This window comes from Balaenoptera acutorostrata, chromosome 20, assembly GCF_949987535.1.
Source record: "Balaenoptera acutorostrata chromosome 20, mBalAcu1.1, whole genome shotgun sequence".
Lineage (NCBI taxonomy): Eukaryota > Metazoa > Chordata > Mammalia > Artiodactyla > Balaenopteridae > Balaenoptera > Balaenoptera acutorostrata.
The window spans coordinates 61,926,254-61,939,712 of NC_080083.1; the positions used below are offsets into that span (position 1 = coordinate 61,926,254).

Consider the following 13,459-nt stretch of genomic DNA (forward strand, 5'->3'; position numbering starts at 1 on the left):
CCACTCTGGAAGGCTTCTAGAAGCTTACTATGCATTGTCCCTGCGCTAACAGAGAAATATTTGCTTCCTACTTCCCGCCGCCTGGGTGGCATCAAACGTCTCAAATCTTCTGAGAATCCGACCCAAGCTTCTTGACAAGCACGGGCTGGAAATGCATTCCTACAGGATGAGCATCGCAAAAGTGTAATGCTTGCAGATTTGAAGGCGCTTTTAAGTGTCAACATTACGTCCTACAAATACATTTAGTCTCCACACCAGGGACAGTTTGCTGCCCCGTAGTGCTGTTCCCTGCCAAAAGGAACGAAAAGTCCACACACCATGTATTTTCCAGCTCTCATACATATTCAAAATGGCATCAACCCTGGAATCTGAAGCTTATTCCAACACAATATACTGTAATTTCTCTTATTTATTTGAGTCACTAAATAATTTATCATGTCAAATTTTCTCTTGCAGCTTTTTTTTTATTGAAGTATAGTTGATTTACAATGTTGTGTTAATTTCTGCTGTACAGCAAAGTGATTCAGTTATACATATATTTATACATTCTTTTTTTAATATTTTTTTCCATTACGGTATATCATAGGATACTGAATATAGTTCTCTGTGCTCTACAGTAGGACCTTGTTGTTTATCCATTCCGTGTATAATAGCTTACATCTGCTAACACCAGCCTCCCACTCCATCTCTCCCCCAACCCCTCCTCCATATCACATCAAGTTTTAAAGTCCTGTCTTACTCTTCTGAGGGCAACGTACACTTAAATCCATTCAAGAGTGTGCCAGATCCACCATACAAAATAGTTTTATGTCAGAGTAACCCTCCTGATGATAACCTTTACCAAACTTGAGGGAAATTATTCAAAAGCAGTGGAGAACAACCGAAGCATACAAAAACTGGATAGAATATAATCCTTAAAAAAAGGGACCCATGCTAGGCAAGCTCCATATGTATCCAGCTTTTCTCCTAAGGGACATTTCCAATACTTACCAATTCTGAGAATACAGCCTAAGTGGAAGGTAGCAGTCATACTGGATTCAGGAGACAGAGCCCAGAGTTCATGGCTTTCGTAGTGGCTGGAAATTAATCCTAGAAAGGAGGGAACCACAAAATGTGAGCCCCGAGTTCTACACACAAATTTCCCTGGAATATTAATAGTTGGTGTATACCTGAACAGCTTCTGTGTAGACTGGAACTCCAAGAAATGTAGTGGAAAGGAGCAGGGGGGGTGAAATTGCTCACAGAGATTTCAGAAGCTGCCTTATACTTGCAAAGTCTGCCAAGTTGGAGGGGTTTTCTGTTGAAAAACAGAAAGGCAAAACTTAAGTAGACAAGCCCTTACACAGCTCATGGTCAAGGGGGGACTGCTGGGTCTCTGTCTGCTGCCAAAAGAAAACTTAACCCATCTGGAAGGAAAACCAGAGCCCCTATAACTTATCATTCAGTCAATGATAAAAAGGGAGTCAGTTGACTATCAGCTAAGTGAGACAGCCAACAAGAGAACTAGAACCTCAGGAGTTTCAGATACTGAAGTTAGCATATGAGGACCTTAATGTCCACCCTGAACTGAAAAAGAAAAGAAAGAATAGACAAACAAGAGGAATGGATAAAGAAGGTGTGGTGTATATATAATGGAATATTACTCAGCCATAAAAAAGAATGCAATAATGCCATTTGCAGCAACATGGATGGACCTAGAGATTGTCATACTGAGTGAAGTAAGTCAGAGAAAGACAAATATCATATGATATCACTTATATGAGGAAACCAAAAAAAAAAATTGTACAAATGAACTTATTTACAAAACAGAAATAGAGTCACAAATGTAGAAAACAAACTTATGGGGATTTCCCTGGTGGTCCAGTGGTTAAGACTCCGCACTGCCAATGCAGGCGTCCTGGGTTGTATCCCTGGTCAGGGAACTAGATCCCGCATGCTGCAACTAAATAAATAAATAAATATTAAAAGAAAAAAAGGAAAACAATCTTATGGTTACCGGGGGGGAAAGGGGGAGGGGTAAATTGGGAGATTGGGATTGACATATACACACTACTATATATAAAATAGATAACTAATAAGGACCTACTGTATAGCACAGAGAATTCTACTCAGTACTCTGTAATGACCTATTGGGAAAAGAATCTAAAAAAGAGGAGATGTATGTATATGTATAACTGATTCACTGTGCTGTACAGCAGAAACTAACACAACATTGTAAATCAACTATACTCCAATAAAAATTAAAAAAAAGAACAGATAAACAAATTGCAATTTATATAGAGAACTAGAATTTTTTGATCAAATGAATATTTGACAAATAAAAATATAATATCTGAAATTAGTAACTCATTGCATAGGCTTGTGAAAGGAAAATCAAAACAGAGTCTGGGGGCTTCCCTGGTGGTGCAGTAGTTGAGAATCTGCCTGCTAATGCAGGGGACACGGGTTCGAGCCCTGGTCTGGGAAGATCCCATATGCCGCGGAGCAGCTGGGCCCGTGAGCCACAATTACTGAGCCTGCGCGTCTGGAGCCTGTGCTCCGCAACAAGAGAGGCCACGATAGTGAGAGGCCTGCGCACCGCGATGAAGAGTGGACCCCGCTCATCACAACTGGAGAGAGCCCTCGCACAGAAACGAAGACCCAACACAGTCAAAAGTAAAATATAAAAAATAAATAAATAAATAAAAGATTAAAAAAAAAAAACAACACAGAGTCTGTATCGCAAAAAGAGCTCTCTGAACGGAGCCCGGAGGCTCTGGAGGTAGTGAGACTCATGCATGTCTCAGCCCAGATGGAATCTGAATTATGACCATTTATTGTCTTAACGTAGGATCCAGAACATCTGCATAATGTTCCAGAAACTCAAGATACTTATTGGACCCTTACCCTAAACACTCATGGTCGCCTGTCCCTTAAGGATAAATGTTTCCTTTCTTGTGTCAGAGTCGATCACAATTCTCACCAGACAGTTTTAAATACCTTGTGACTTTTACCTTTATAAGCCACTTTCTCTTCCCTGAAATCCTCTTTCAGTTTTACCTGAGTCTGTGTCTCTCGAATTGCAATTCCTAAGACCCTAAATAAAGTTCTTTGTTCTTTGCAACCTTGATACTGATTATTATTCAGCAGGCTTAACAACAGATGAGACACAGCAGAAAACAGGATTAGTAAACTCACAGACGAGTCATCAGAAAATATCCAAACTAAAGCACAAAAAGAAAAAAAGAAAGGAAAGCTGGGACAGAGCACAAGAAATATGTGTGATGTAGTCAAAAGGTTTAACATACATGCAATTGGAATTCCCAGAAGGCAAGGACAGACTGAATGGGGCAGAAGCTGTATCAGAAGAAAGACAAGCAGAGAATTTTCCCAAACTGATGAAAGTATCAAACTACATTTTCAAGACCCTCCGGAAGCAAAAGCAGCATAAATACGATGTAAACACATCTACGTAGTGATAGACATTTAAATTAAGTTCTACTTTTTATTATGACAAAAATAACTGTTACGAACATTCTCTTACACATATTTCTGCACAAACAGGAGTATTTTGTTTGTGGAGGAGAGAATGATTAATAAATGGTACTGGAAAAATGGAAAGAGTTCCATTTCAAAAATTTTGGGGAAAGGAAATATAGATCTATACCTCACATTTTTCAGAAATAAAAGCCCTAAATTGATTACAAACCTATCCACAAAAACCCCACGAATTATAAAAATATTTAGGAGAAAACCTAACATTTTGATCATGTTCCAGACACAGCTCCACCACTGCCTTCCACCTTAAAGTCACACTGCCCACGTCCCAGGCTGACTATTGATCCAGCAAAGGACACATGAGAAGCCTCCTGACTCTCAGTGTTTGATCCAACCTGATTTCATCCAGTAGTTCTTTGGATGGGTCATGTGCTCTTTCTTTCATCCTTTTCAGAAATCATGCACAGAAGTAGATTGAATGTAGGTCAATGCTACCTAAATGCATTAAATGGACCATTAATTACCAGAGTACCTAACGAGCAGACAACCAACAGTACTCTGGGGGGGAAGGGCTTGCCTACAGTAACTGCTTTGCCGGGCTCTTGAGTTTTCATTTTTTGCTTTTTCTTTTATGCAGTCCTTATCAGAACCACCTAAAGCTCCCAAACTCCTGGGACAAAATAATCACTAATAAATAATTTGGTCAATTGCTGAATTAAACAATTAAGCAAGATACGCTGGCACGGCAACCGAAATTCAAATGAATAAGAAGACTTCATTTGCTTAGAAAATTAATTTCTCTCCCTTCCTGTGCCCCTACTTTACAAACCACTAGCTTGTCGTTTGTCTGAAACTACATGTCATCATGTCTGAAATCACACCAGGAGAAGGAAATCGTATTACATTTTCCACTGGCAGTGTCAGGTCCTTGGGTTCAAATCCCTGCTTCAAATCTTCCCAGTTGTGTAAAATGAGGATAATAATAGTACCTATTTGCAGAACTGTGTTAGGATTAAAGAGACTAACATATACATTTTTAGGACAGTGCCTGACACATGGTTGGTTAGTCCGCAATAGTTACTAGGTTGTGGTTACCATGATAAAAGAAAAATAAAATAGATATTATAAGACAAAATGAGATAAAGCAGTGTGGGTTCTGGTCCTTCTGGGGAGTTTATTGTTCACAACCTTTTTCTGTAAAGGGTCAGATCATAAATATTCTAGGCTTTGCAGGCTACACATGATCTCAGTCGCATATTCTTTTTTTTTTTTTTTCTACAACCTTTTAAAAATATAAAAACCACTCTTAACTGGCATACAAAACAGGCCAGATTTGACTTACAGGCCAAGTCACCACCTTCATTATGATATTTCCTAGGAAGAAGTTAATCATTGTAATAACCAAACTGGTTAAAATCAGTTTGTGACGTGTGTACACATTCTATACCCAACCTTGTCTTGTTGGCAGGAATATGAGTTTGAACTGTATGAAGTTGCCATTTCTGTAGGTCAAAAATGGTCAAATATTGGCAATTTCATGTGGTTCTATCTAATAGTAAAGACACACAAGCTGTGACATGGATTTCCCATCGTCTTCTTTCCCCTTTGTGCTTGCATCTGTAAGATGTAAATAAGTTGTTTGGATGGAAAATTAAAGCCCATCAAGCCGAATGTTTTGCATAATGGAAACGAAATACATGAATAGTTAGGGTTTGCAGGCATTGTTTGCTTTTAGTTTGTTTGTTTTTTACTTTTCAGCCAATTATCTTCACCAGGCGTAAACATTTCCTCCGCCCTGTTTCCAGCTTTTTCTGACGTCGCTTCCTTCCCTACTTTTGGATTTACCAGCTCTTTACCTTATTTCCATCCTCTTCTTTCTAGTTGGCGTGTGTTTATTTTTTCTACATTTAAGGGATTGCACAGGCTTCCAGGTTGCATGGTGGTAAGAATACTGGATTGTTCTGGGTAAATAATATGGAAAAACAGAGCGTAGGTGGGGATTCTGGAAACAACATGTGCTTGGGCCTCAGAAAGCTTTCCGTGCCCAAACCTCACAACGAGAACATCTAGTGCTACGCGCTGCTGTAGAAAGAGCTGTTTTTTAAAAATAGACAAAGCCCTATTATATAAAGGGAAAACCATGGTTCTTGTCATTACAGAGTTACAAGCGCTCCCTCTCCTGTCAGCCTGTAGCAAGTGCTCTCCTGGCCGCTCTGTACGTCCAAGGAAAAGGCCCTTGATTTAAATGAAACAACGCTGCAGAATGAAGTTCGTCACTCGCAGAAGTTTGCGTGATGTGAGCCCTAGGAGAGAATCCAGGACAGCCCAGGGGTAGTGACCCTGTATTAAAATGCAATGTCTCACAGTGCTGGTGACTGCTGTAGTCCTGTGCTGTTTGGATGGCCAGGCCAGTCTGTCGCAAACGTGGCCAGTTTCCTGGAGTGAGTCTCCAATTGTAAAGGCTTCAAATAATTCACTGTGCACGGAGTCCTAGCTCTGTGACGACTTGTTTGCAAAGCCCTGAAACACAGCAGGATGGGCCCACAGGCTCCATGACCCTGATCCAAATTCACCCAAACACGAGTGGCTTAGAATGGGATGATTCACGTTTCCGCTTTTTTGTTGCATTTCCCCCTTCTTTTTTTTTTTTTAAAGGCCAAGGAGCATTTTTACTTGCAAGACATCTCGAAGCACATAGCTGGCGTCTTCGCTTTGGAGCTCCACACTGCAGACTTACAACGTTAGGCTCTCACACGGGAATCAGATAACCTGTCAGGTGAAGGTCCAGGCTCCCGCCTTCTGGTACATCTGAGAGACTTGGGAACAAGGAACAGGGAACTATTAGGGTGGTTGGCACATGTTTTAAACATATTCTTACTGGGATGCTCTGTACCCTTTTTTTTTTTTTTTAATTTATTATTTATTTATTACTTTTATTTTTGGCTGTGTTGGGTCTTCGTTTCTGCGCTAGGGCTTTCTCCAGTTGCGGCGAGTGGGGGCCACTCTTCATCGCGGTGCGCGGGCCTCTCACTATCGCGGCCTCTCTTGTTGCGGAGCACAGGCTCCAGACGCGCAGGCTCAGTAGTTGTGGCTCACGGGCCTAATTGCTCCGTGGCATGTGGGATCTTCCCAGACCAGGGCTCGAACCCGTGTCCCCTGCATTGGCAGGCGGATTCTCAACCACTGCGCCACCAGGGAAGCCCGCTCTGTACCCTTTTGCAGCCAGAATCCATAATGACCCATACTGCACTGGAGAAACACTCAGGGGAAAGAATTCCCACGTGAGGGAGAAAGCAGCTCTGGTGCATGGACATTTGTTGTCTTCTAAAAAATAAACCCACATTGCATGTGCTTAAGTGTTATGCTCAAAGGAGGGAAAATTTGTTTTGCTTTTTAAAAAAGCACTCAGTATTTTTTTTTATAGACTTTTTACTTTTTTTTCCTTAAGTATTTGTTTATTTATTTATTTATGGCTGTGTTGGGTCTTCGTTTCTGTGCGAGGGCTTTCTCTAGTTGTGGCAAGCAGGGACCACTCTTCATCGCGGTGCGCGGGCCTCTCACTATCGTGGCCTCTCCTGTTGTGGAGCACAGGCTCCAGACGCGCAGGCTCAGTAGTTGTGGCTCACGGGCCCAGTTGCTCCGTGGCATGTGGGATCTTCCCAGACCAGGGCTCGAACCCGTGTGCCCTGCATTAGCAGGCAGACTCTCAACCACTGCGCCACCAGGGAAGCCCAAGCACTCAGTATTTTAATGTCTTGCTGTGAAAAGGCAATTGTGGAAGTTACCCATTCGCCTTCCTTTTTTTTAAATTTTAGAAAAAAATAAACTTTTAATCTATCATTTATTCTTAAATTTAGTAATACTAGTTGGATGTCCTTTTTACTCCAATCGTCACTGTGAGAAACCCTGAGATAAGTCAAGATGACTGACGAAAAGCTTGGGGAATCTGAGGGTGTGACCTGATGTTTATGGTTTTGGCGAAGAGTGGTAAAGATGCTGAACGTGGCTTCCCCAGCACGCATGATCTGCCCAGCAATGGGACTAGGTCCATGGAATAGCTGCCCTTTGTAACTTTCATTTATTATGCTTTTCTTGGCGTGGCTGGTTTAAGTAAAATCTGATGGAGGAGGAAATATGAAATAGAATGAACAGCCCAGGTCACAAATGAACCTACCTACGAAGCAGAAGCAGACTCACAGACGTAGAGAACAGCTTGTGGTTTCCAAGGGGGAGGTGGGTGGGCAAGGGATGGAGTGGGAGTTTGGGGTCAGCAGGTGCAAACTATTATATATAGAATAGATAAACAACAAGGTCCTACTGTGTACCACAGGGAACTATATTCAATATCCTGTAATAAACCGTAATGGAAACAATAAATAAATAAAATTTTAAATTTAGAACAAAAATGAACAGTCCAGGGTTTCATCATACAATGTGCCCCAAGCCCAAGAATGCAGAAAAGTTAACAAGATGTGTATCGTCAATTTTTTTTTGTCAAGTCTATTTTATGAGAGGAAAGACGATGGCAAAGAGTATGGTTAAAAATTTTGGGTTTACCTTCAAGATTTATCACAGAGATAAATTTGTCCAGTGGTCTGTGAGCCACAAAACAAAAGAGGAATACACAATCCTCTGTTGTGTTTCTAATTACAAATGAAAGCCTTTTGTTGACAACACTTATGGAAATAACACAAAATTAGCCACTTACTATTATTTATAACACCGTGGCAAATGGGAAAAGCATTTTTGCTTGCGTCTTTGCATTCTGAGTGTTTCAACTCCCATATATTTAAGTTCTATATAGATAAAGCACTAGACATTTTATTCTCTTTCTCTCTGCTTTTACCTTTTCTTCACCCACTTTTCTACCCTTTCTTCTTCTAACTCTGTGTGAGAAAAAGATAAGCAATGTTTGTAAATTATAAAACACCCCAGATGGCTAGGCTTCCTTATCTGTTCTCTCACTCCCTCTGCCCCTCATTGTATGGCCATTCCTGATCCATTTTTTCCTAATATTATTCGATGCCCGCCCCCCTCACATGACTCAAGCAGCTGCTCTGACTCTTGGAGTGATATTAACATATTTGTTTTGAAATGAGGGAGAAAGGATAGGGAAAAAAAATGGCAGAAGCTGTTGACTTTCCTATAAATGTTTCCATAAAACATTTAGTATTTTCTTCGATGTCTCATCTGAGTCTCAAAAATATCAATCACGGATAACAAACGAAATTCCTTACTTGTCGTATGAGGACTAGTTCAAGATCCTGCCCGGCAATGGCACATGAGTCCATTTTCTTTGTACCTGGTCTCTGGGATCTCTGTGTTGAGCTTAGAATTTAGTATTTTGCACATTTCTTCCAGCCTGGACATTTTAGGTAGATGTTTGGTATTATTTGCTGATTTCCTGCGGCTGTTGACACATTTTTAGACTTTAGAGATAAATCGCCAAAAGGAAGGACTTCCTCTCACGTCTGAATTACCCACTTTGCAGTGCAGAGTCCAGGGGCCCATGTGCTATTGTTGCATAAGCTGACGTCTCTGGCGCGTTTCGAGTCCTAGAAAATGTCACACGGGGAGTGGGAGACCTACCTCTGGCGGGGGTCACTCCAGGAAAGCTGACAGGGTGGGTGATCCACCAGCCAGGACTGCCCCAAGCCGGATGTTCCCAGGACTTAGGACTTTAAGTTTTGAAAGTGGAAAAGTCCCAGGCACACCAGGACAAATCTGTCCTGACTCAGTCAACGGGGAGTGTCCCAGTCTGTACCCTGGGTCTGACACAACAGTTCCATTTCCGGTCATTCTGTCATCCTTGTCAAACATATTTCCATCTTTGAATATGAATTCTGCTATTTATCCTTTCCTTCCACAAGCGTTAAAAAGTCCGAACACAGGACTGAACTAGGATTCTGAGTGAGATGGGTGGGGATGAGTGTCTCTACTTAAGCAGCTGCTGTGTAGACCTCATTCCGTCAACTGTGGACGAAGCATCTCTTGCCAACATTGTTGGCTCTCGTTGCTGTCCGAGAGGCAGTTTTGAAAAGCTGGCTGTGGACCTGCGTTCAGAGGGCCGACCCCATTGTTCAGTCCCCTAACATGAGAGGCATAACTTCCAATCCCAAGTCTGCCATGAGCAGTGCAGCCTGCAGCCTTGAGCTGCCGGGAAGCCCTCATCCTGGAGGCAAGCTTTTGGGAGCCAAGATGGCGTCAGCCCAGCTTCCTGCCTTGGTGCCCCAGCACATGACCCACAGAAACTGCATATTTGACACAAAAGGGGTGGGAGTGCAGCTGCCCCCCATCGCTCATCTTTACTAAAGATTCTCTCTTGAGGACCCTCTTTCATTCTCGGCTTTAATGAGGGGAGGGGACAGGAGAAGCTCCTCTCCACAAACCCTACATTTCTCACCTGGCCAATGACAGCATCCTTCCTCCTCTCCTTGAGAGATGGGGTTCAGTGGTAGGGCTGGTTCTGCTGTCTGTTTGGACTCTTGGGGGCAGTTTAGGGTATTTATGGGTCCACTTTGGATCTGTTTGCTTGTGCCGAGTTCCAGCCAGGCCTCCACAGCTGACACTTTAGCTCCAAGAATTGCTGATCCCCACGTTGGAACATTCCATGAACGACTAGACAACTTGAGAGGATGAAACCTGACTTCCTGGGCACCATCATGGCTACTGGAATGGGGTCCTCCTCACGTTACCTGCAAATCTGTGTCTCCCCAACCCAATATCCTCTGCTTATTGCTTTCTGATGACGTCTGTCTTCATCCCCTACACGCTCCCTTCCGGCTGAAGATCTTCCCCTTTGGGAGCCGCCTACACACTCGTCTGGACTGTATGACCATCTTTTGGCCGTATTTTGCTGTGGGGTAGCATTTTCACGGTGACGTAGGCGTGTTACAGCAATGACTCTCTCCAGCACAGGACCTGCTGCTTCACACCTCCGGCCGCCCCCCCTCACCTGGCCGCCCCTTCTCCCTTCTTCTCATCCTCTCCTCATTCTCCCCCCTACTCCAGCTCATTCTCCGCGATTCACGCTGAAGGAGGCGTCCCTGATTCCTTGGGTGGGGTTCGGCCCCGTCCTCTGGGCTCCCGCTGCACTTCACACACCGGGAGGACGGTCTGAGCTACTCTGTTTCTCCCTGTCCCTCTCGGTTGACTATCCGATTCCTGCAAACACCAGAGTCTCTCACTCCATGGACGTGGAGAGAACGTGGAACTAAATGGTCCTCATTTGAAAGAAGGGGGTTTGCTGTGTACGTTAGATTTGTCATTGAGAAAGTCCGTTTTAGGAAAAGCATAAGGAAGAAACACGACTGATGCACCGGGGACGGTCCTGTTCTGTTCTTTGAAGCCTTAGTGAGGCGGGTGAGTCATTCCACATTTTGCAAATAAGGAAACTAAAGCTCAAAGAAGGAAAGTTAGCTCATGAGTGTGTGAGCTTGAGACGAATAGAGGGCTGGCTGGCTCCAAAGTCTGGGATCCTTCGACTATGTGTTTTGAAAAAATAAAGGGGAGGGAAGAAGGAAGGAAGGAAAGAAGGAAGGAAAGGAGGGAGGAAGGAGGGTAGAAAGGAGGGAAGGAAGGAAGAAAGGAAAGAAGGAAGGGGAAAGGAAGGAAGGAGGGAGGGAAGGAAGGAAGGAAGGAAGGGGAAGGGAGGGAGGGAAGGGAGTGGGGAGGGAGGCAGGGGAAGAAAGGAAGGAAAGGAAAAGAAAGAAAAGAGAAAAAGCGAAGTCTATATGCCTGTGTATTTTGCCCTGGCTTGGCTGATAAAAGAATCCCAAAAAGAATGTGGGCTGGGCAAGGACCGTCACCCGCTGGCCACACGCACTACACAGGAGATGCTGGTAGATCTCCATCCCCAGGCAGGGCTGTGGAGGTGTCCTCCTCACGCACTGACGTTCATGGCCCGGGATGCATGAGAACCATGAGATGGGCACCAGTGTCCCCTCTAGACACCTGGACACACTTCCAAACACGGAGACGAAGCTTAACCCAGCCTAGCCTGCCCGCTCCGTCCTTCAGACGACTTTTAAGTTTCATAGGACAGTGTTCACAAGCCGAGGTGGCCTTCACCTTCTCCAGCTTCCATCCGGCTTGGTTTCCTGCCGTCCGGGCACAGGCAGCTGCTGAACGTTGGCAGGGACCTCTGCGCTCTTCCAGGGTGCTACAGGGGAGCAGACGCGGGGCTGGGTCATCACCTGAGTCCTGCCCAGAAGAAGCTCAGCTGGCAGACGGTTCGTGGCTTATTGGAACAATTCCTTTTCTGTAATTGTTTGATTGGTAGATACTTAATGGGGTTTCTGGTCACCAGTATTTGCTTACACAAGGCCAAACATCATCCTTTGTCAAGGGCAGAATAAAAGAAGAGAGCACTTTATAAACTAGAGAGTAAGTTGAATACCCAAGGAATTGGTGCTTAAGAGGTCAGGCCCTGACTTCAGACTCCCTGGCCCGCTCATTTCCTCCCTGGGCAATTGGGTCAAGTTCCTGTGGCGGCCCAGCCTCAGTTTTCTCGTGAGTCACAGATGACGAATAAGAGTCCCTGCCTTCTAAGTCAGTCACAGTGATTCAGTGAGATGAGGGCCAGAAAGCCTGTTGTTGAGCATGTACTTGGCCCCCGGTGAGCATTCAGTAAGCATCTCCAGAAGCCACCTTCACTACCCACTGGAAGAACAATGCATGGCAATTCAGACACTTCAAGCTTTTACCCTGGAAACATCATTACCACGGACATACCGCAAAGATGTTACTGCTCACCAACTGCCTCGGATATATTTTTTCGTTGTCAGGTGCTTTTAATTCGTTTTGATTTCATTTAATAAATCTGTTAGAGTTAAATGGAGGAAAATAGAGCCCGAAAAAGGGAGGAAAGCATTTCAAGCTGTTTGTAATCAGGTGGACAAATTATAAACATTAAACTTGGCTGCATGTGGCTTGAGAGCAGTGAATTGTAGCACAGGATCTAAAATTCCAAAGCATAAAATAAACTTATATGAAGATAACCTGACTACCTGTGACTAATGTTTGAAAAAAAAATGAGAGTTGGGGTCAACGATCTAATCTGATCTGCATAGAATAGATCTTGGGCTTTGTTTTTCAGACAGGCTGGAAAGGGGATTTTGGTACTACGAGTGCTCCAGGGGGAACGAAATGCTGGTTGGTAAAACGGAAATTCAGATTCGCTTCCTCTCGGCGATAGTATGGGTCTCTGTTCACATTTTTATCTGTGAGTATCCTATTTCTAAATAATGTGCTCCCTGCTCAGAGCATGCTTTTTCTTCAGTAGCCTCACTTGTTGGAAGAGGGTTAGGGGGTGAATGTGAATTTTAGCCCAAAGTGCTATTGTGTTTCTCCTCCACTGGAGAAGAACGGAACTGTTATTCCTGCTGCTTTACGCCCCAAATGGCAGGGGCGACCTCTGGCCTCCATGTTGGCATCCAGGACCAGAGGCTGTCTTACAGTACCTCGAATAAAGATAATGAATAACTTGAAAAAGAATAGATACGTGTATATGTATAACTGAATCACTTTGCTGTACACCTGAAACTTACACGACACTGTATATCAACTATAGTCCAATATAAAATTTAAAATTTATTAAAAAGGATAATGAACACTTATTCCACAGCAGTGGTTTCCTGAAGCTGCAATTCTGAGTTTTCTACCAGGAGCCCAGAACTGTAATCAGAATAAATCCCACTCCAATGTTTGTTGTCTTTCAACCCCTTGCAGTGAACAAACAAGTGAGTGGGATAAATAGGGTGGAAAAAAAGTCTCCACGCCAAAGAGACAAGTTCTTAGAGTGACAGGAGCTTCCTTTGCTTTATCTGAAAAACATCTCTGGCCCCTCATTCTGTTGCATCCTTTCCATCCAGTGTTTCAAGCCAGCGTGCTCACGGGCTGCTCACAAGAGGCTGGCCGCAGGTGTCCTGGACACTGTCCTACAGGGACACGTTTGCTCGAGTGCCACTGGACACTGGCACAC

The 13,459-nt window shown here is 43.7% G+C and overlaps 1 long non-coding RNA gene across 1 annotated transcript in view; it reads right to left on the bottom strand.

Annotated features, from left to right (window-relative positions):
• Window positions 1-952: 952 nt before the first annotated feature.
• Window positions 953-13,459, bottom strand: part of LOC130705901 (uncharacterized) — a 33,642-nt gene continuing 21,135 nt past the window's right edge. Inside the window, exons 2-3 of the long non-coding RNA XR_009006321.1 lie at window positions 1,170-1,297; window positions 953-1,089 (exon numbers count right to left, since the gene is read on the bottom strand). This is a non-coding gene — a long non-coding RNA (uncharacterized LOC130705901). The remainder of the gene's footprint in view (window positions 1,090-1,169; window positions 1,298-13,459) is intronic.